Here is a 6,000-nt window from a genome sequence, read left to right as displayed (position 1 = left end):
ACTTCCCAATGTATTTTTAGTTATTCCCATTCAGTAGTAAGTGAGTTCTTAGCATAAAAGCCATATTTATTATTCTCTATAAAGAATCTCTAGGGTCCCTTCCCACTTCCAAATACATTAATTTGAATCATCCAATTTTACGAAGAGAACATTTTATGAAGAGTCTGGCCTAATAGTAATAACAACCATAAGCACTAAGCTAGGAGTCTACACTTATCTAGCATTTTATAACAATGCTATATTCTCTTATAGTTCTCCAGTGGGCCCTGTTACACTCAGCACCACTTAAGATGGCTACTTAATTTAGGTGGATGAAGAACTTGGCTATTTGCAAAAAGGAGGTAGGCTGCAAGTAAGAAGATTATTTCCTTATATGGCACTAAAACAAGACACCTCCCTCCCCCCAATTTTACAGTACTCTTTCTATCATTTTCCATATTTATGATTTCTATGGGTTGCTGATTCCACCTGGCCAAATGGCAGAGATGAAATATGGGAACAAAATGGTTCTACCCTTACTCGCCTTCACCTAAAAGGCAGATTTGGGATTACCTAAATTTGGATTGGCTTATGCATCCTCTGCAGCCTCAGGATTTGGGCATAAAGGGAGTGAGGGACTAATACCAGTGGAAGAGAAACAGATTGATTATCAGTCAGTCTGATGGTGATTATTTTAAGACTTCTACCACTGAATGAACTGCCCAAGGCAAGTTCCTTATTCAGTTTGGCCTTAATTTCCCTCCTTTACTCTTTCTGGAAAGGTTATTATTGCAGCGTTTTCCCATTTAGAGCACAGTTCCCACCAGGGAATATTTTGGAGTCTGTCTGCAGTACAGAAGAAACAGTTCAACCTTTCTGCCACAGGAAAAAACGAGCAGGTTACATTTAGGCAAAAAAAGGAAACTTGAAATAAACAAACCAACCCCCCATGTCTTTTTACTTGTGACTTTTTTTTCACATAAGTATACATATTTTTTTTGCATTTTGCTCCATTCTTAACTGAAGTTCCTTCTTCTCTACCAAGCCGCTGCTCCTGATAATTTCTCCTGTCAAATTTCCCAGAGCAGATGGTCCCTTCAGGGAAGCTCTGGAAAGTGCTGGGTGTCTGGTTGTGCCTGGCCCTTCCCTTCCTCTTGGGGCCTCAGATGACAAGTCATCAAACCAGTTTCCTTCCTCTGAGGGGTCCCGGATCCAGTGGCAGCAGGGCTTGGTTCCAGGGACCGCAGGGACCCTTTGAGTTGGGTTTAGCAGCTACCTCAGTCCGCAGCAAACCCTGGTCTGGGTGAGTGGCATCCCGCCTGCCCAATGAGAGCCGCGGGTTTCTCTCCGGGGCCCGCCCCGCTCTCCCCGCGGCCCCCAATGACCGCTCTAAAAGGCCCGGCTTCTGCTGTCAAGTAGCTGGGCTGGGCTCCGCCGAGGCTAGGAGGGGCGCCGGGTGCGGAGATGCGCTCGCAGGTGTTTGCAGCGGAAGTGGGAAACCTGTAGGTTAGGATCCAGCCGTGCGGCGCCGAGGCGAGCAGGAGCAGAGAACAGGTAGGAGGCAGGACTTTTCCTTCTTTGCAGATAGAAAAAAGAATGCGTATTTTCATGCTACTGTTGCCCGCCTTCCCCTTCCCCCAGCTCTGCCCCGCCCTCGTCACCCCCAAATCTGATGTGGTCGCCGCCGCTCTCGTCGCGAAGCACGGCTGGAAAGACCGGGATGGAGGTCGTCTGGGTGCTGGGAAGGAGGGCTGCGGGAGCCCCGGTGACGGGCGGGGCAGGGCGACAGTGCCCCGGAGAGGGGACCGAGCCCCCGTCTGTGTCTCGTCAACTTTCCTCTCGGAGGCTTTGGCCGCCGCGGAGGGTGTTGCGCCCTAGGAAAGCCTCGTCGACCCGGAGGGGAGGGTCTGGCGGAGCAGACATGTCCGCAGCCGGGAGCCCGCAGGTCTTCCTAAACCGGGAAGGGCTTCTCCTCCTCCCCACGCCTGTCCTCACCTACTCTTTTCCCCTCTCCTCCCTTGCGTCTAGACTAGCACATCCCTGCAAAAACCGGGAAGGACTGTGCCGAGGGGAGGAAAGCACTTGTTCCTGTTAAGAAGTGGTGCGGTGGGGAAGAAATCCCGCAACTCTAAGGACATGTACCGATTAATTACGCCTCCAGTGGGAAGACCTGGGCCCTTCTCCACTCTGCACTGCAGGCCAGGGAGGGGAGAGACAGGGACGGCTTCTCCTCTCTCTCTTCTAGTCTGTCGGTGTCTATGGGGAACCACCTTCTCGCCTGGTTCCTAAAAAATGGGTTTTTCCCCAGGGATTCCCAGAGACTTAAGTAATTGTACCCGGATGGGCTCTCCGCGGCGGCAGGGCAGCCTCCCTGGATGACCGCATCTGGGTAGTAGGTGTTGGCCCAGTGCCGGTTCCTGCTGGAATCGGGTGGCTGGAAGCAGTAGGCAGAAGAATTGCAGAGAAATTAGAGGCTGCATCACTCTAGGGAAGCGATGGCACCCTGCTTTGAAAATTATTGAAAAATTGGGGTGATGGGGAAGAAGGAGAGAGGAAAGCTGCAACCTTCTCTCATTTGTTCATGCCAAATCCAGCATGGGCATTTGTATGTGTGCTTCTGCGTGCACATCTCCAAGGTGGGGCTATATATAGCTCGTTCGCCTGCTGCTGAGCAGGCTGCCTGGGCCTTCTGAAGCAATCTGGAAGCACTGAGTGGGAGGGGCAAAAGGGAATCAGATTCTCCACTGGGGGAAAAGCCGGAGAAGATGTGCTCAGACTGAGGAAAGCCTGCATGAAATAATGTTTCTGTAACACGCATGAAGATCAGTATTTCCAGATATTATTTTGAACACATCCTTAGAATGCTATTTGATCTTCATCCATTTCCCTGAATTTTTCAGCTTTACAGTGTACATAGGAACCTTACCAACCTTGAAATGTAATACACACATTAAATAAATACATATCATATCTGGGATAGTATATTAAACTCATCAGAACATAATGGTTTCCATATACCATGCCTTCCTTTTTGGGTTGTAAATTTATTTGGATGGTAACTTATAGACAGCAGCATTTGGAGCTCTGGGGGGGAAAGATCCACCCACCTCGAAAGATGTTAAACTAAGGGACCTTTAGAACCTTTGAAGGTAGTTTAAATCTATTTCTTTGTACAGATTTTACTTGTGGATCTGATATTTAAATGTGTGCTGCTTTTTCATATCTATTTGCACGACATGGACTTTATTTTCTAAATATATGTGCATTTATTTTTCTAATTGCCTGATTATTTAATACTAATGATAACTTTTTCATTTTCCTAGATGAGAGCACTAAGATTTAGAGGACATCTGTAATTTGCCTAAACTTTCTAAAATTCCACTATTTCAACCCTAATATTCAAACAACCTACTATGAATTTTATTGCATAGCAGTTTCCCTTCTAATAGAATACCTCAGCTTCCTATGGTTTTTGGTATTGATCAAAATGTTATACCAGTAACAAACAGACCAAGGTTATCCAGTTATTCAGACATTCCGTCTTATTTATTTATTTGCTTACCCCTTTTATGTATATCTGATTTGTCTTCTAATGAGGCAAGGAAGTACTTTGCAGAAAAAGACCATGACCTATATTTTTGTATACTTCACAACACTGAACACAGTCCTAAGTAGGCTCAAAGATTCTTGTTGAGGAAACGTCATACTAAGGAATAATTTGGAGCAATGATTTAGGGATAATATATTTATCCTATATATTGGAAGGCTGTGTGCTGAGAACTACTTTTGGAAACTTCCCTTGGCTCTTTTATGCTCTCAAAGAGGAGTGATGAATGACTAGAGGCATTTCTTTATTTTTTTTAATTAAAAAAATTTTTAATGTTTTTATTTAGTATTGAGACAGAGAGAAACAGAGCATGAGTGGGGGGGGGGGAGGTCAGAGAGAGAGGGAGACCCAGAATCTGAAGCAGGCTCCAGGCTCTGAGCTGTCAGCACAGAGCCCAATGTGGGGCTTGAACCCACAGACCGTGAGATCATGATCTGAGCTGAAGTAGGAGGCTTAACTGACTGAGCCACCCAGGCGCCCTGACAAGAGGCATTTCTATATCCTTCCACAGAATAATTCAATTTTCCAATAGGGGTTATGGCTATGTACAAGACATTCTATATATTTTCTCTTATCTGTGCCTCTTGAGACAAACTAGAGGGCAAGTTGAAACAGATGTTTATACTTTTCTATATAAAACATGCAGTGTTTGGGGCGCCTGGGTGACTCAGTTGGTTAAGCGTCTGACTTCGGCTCAGGTCATGATCTCATGGTTCGTGGGTTTGAGCCCCGTACTGGGCTCTGTGCTGACAGCTCAGAGCCTGGGGTCTGTTTTTGGATTCTGTGTCTCCATCTCTCTCAGACCCTCCCCTGCTCATGCTCTCTCTCTCTCTCTCTCTCTCTCTCTCTCTCTCAAAAAATAAATAAAACATTGAAAAAATAAAAAAACCCAAAACATGCAGTGTTAGATCTCCATTAAAAGAAAAATCAGCAATGTCCATCCATTTTCCTATATAAATTGGCCATGGTTTACGTCATAGCAAAGAGCCCATTTTCTCCAGGTCTTCAGTAAACTCTTCTATATGTCCGATGTTTGTTTTCTTTTATTGGTGTATTGTTCATTTTTCTTCCCCTCTGAGCTGCCATTTTCCATATTCTCCATCTCTTCCTTGATATTTTACTTTTTGATACCACCAATGATCTAAAATCATAATTTTTCTCTTTTTTCTAATATTTTCTTTGTCTCCCTCTTATCTCTTCCTGCTTCAGGTTTTCAAGTGAATTCCCTCTATTGATGAAATTTATTTTATTGGGAACAAAATTCTCCTTCTGCATTTCTTTTCTTATCTCTTCTCCATTAGCCATTCCAAATTACTAGCCTAGCAGCTAAGAACACAGGCTTTGGAAGGAAGCCTACTTCTGGTATCTATATATCATTATGCAGATAAGTGAATGTCATTAAGTCAACTGGGGATTATAATAGCACTTATCTCAGAGTTTTTGGTGGATTTTTTTTAGTGTTAAATAAGATAATGCACATAACACTTTTAAAATAAGGGTTGGCTCTAGTCATTACTAACAAATTGTAGCTATTGGTAGAAGTAATAAAGTTGTGATAATACACATAGTCAAAACCATTTTTCTTGTTTCCCTCCATCAATAGTCATCACCCTTCACCTGGCTTTTAGCAAAGGATATCATAGTTTTCCAGGGTTCTGGTTTGTGATTAGTTATTTTTTTAGATTTCCTTCCTCTACCTTCAAGTGCCCACCATCTATTCAGTAACTAATTTATCCATTTTTATTCTGATCTCTAATCTGGATCACATATTTTCCCCAATACCAGTGTATATATCATTATATGTTTTGGATTAGTACAGTAGGCAATTTATCAAATCTCCCAATATATGTTTTTCTGCTTTAATTTAAGATGTCACATATTACTGACACATTTTAATTTTCATTATTGATTATGCTCTTCTTTGCAACTTTTACTGTACTTTATTTCATATATTTATATCCGTAGTGCTAACTTTGGAGGAAGAACACTTAGGTTCAAATCCTGAGAATAGGACTTACCAGTTTTGTGACTTTGGAAATGCAGCAGGAGGAAAATAGATTATTGTTTCATTATGGTTGTATTAATGATGTAGGGTGTAAGATGGTATTTAAAAGCATATTTAATATTACATTTAAATAACATGTTTATAACTATAAGGAAATAATAGAATTTTTCTAGAAAAATTGAAAATGAAAGTAATTTCCACCATGCGGAGAAATCTACTCTGAACCTTTCAATTTTATTTCTGTGAATATCCTAGGTATTTTAAATGTACAGATTTGGAATTCAAGTGAGTCCTTATTTTTATATTTAGCTTTATTTCCCACTTAACATCATACCATAAACATTTTATTTAATATTTAAAAAACTTTTTTTTAATGTTTATTTTTGAGAGAGAGAGACAGTGTGGGGGG

General features: G+C 42.3%; 1 protein-coding gene across 3 annotated transcripts in view; it reads left to right on the top strand.

Annotated features, from left to right (window-relative positions):
• The first annotated feature begins 1,402 nt into the window (after window positions 1–1,402).
• The window catches only part of CNTN1 (contactin 1), a 351,259-nt gene continuing 346,661 nt past the window's right edge, over window positions 1,403–6,000 (top strand). For all 3 annotated transcript variants that reach the window (XM_029953985.1, XM_029953984.1, XM_029953986.1), the window contains exon 1: window positions 1,403–1,533. The gene's annotated coding sequence lies outside the window, so the exon portion shown is untranslated. The remainder of the gene's footprint in view (window positions 1,534–6,000) is intronic.

The sequence above is a fragment of the Suricata suricatta genome, chromosome 10, assembly GCF_006229205.1.
Source record: "Suricata suricatta isolate VVHF042 chromosome 10, meerkat_22Aug2017_6uvM2_HiC, whole genome shotgun sequence".
Taxonomy (NCBI): Eukaryota; Metazoa; Chordata; class Mammalia; order Carnivora; family Herpestidae; genus Suricata; species Suricata suricatta.
This window is presented reverse-complemented; position numbering and strand designations above follow the sequence as displayed.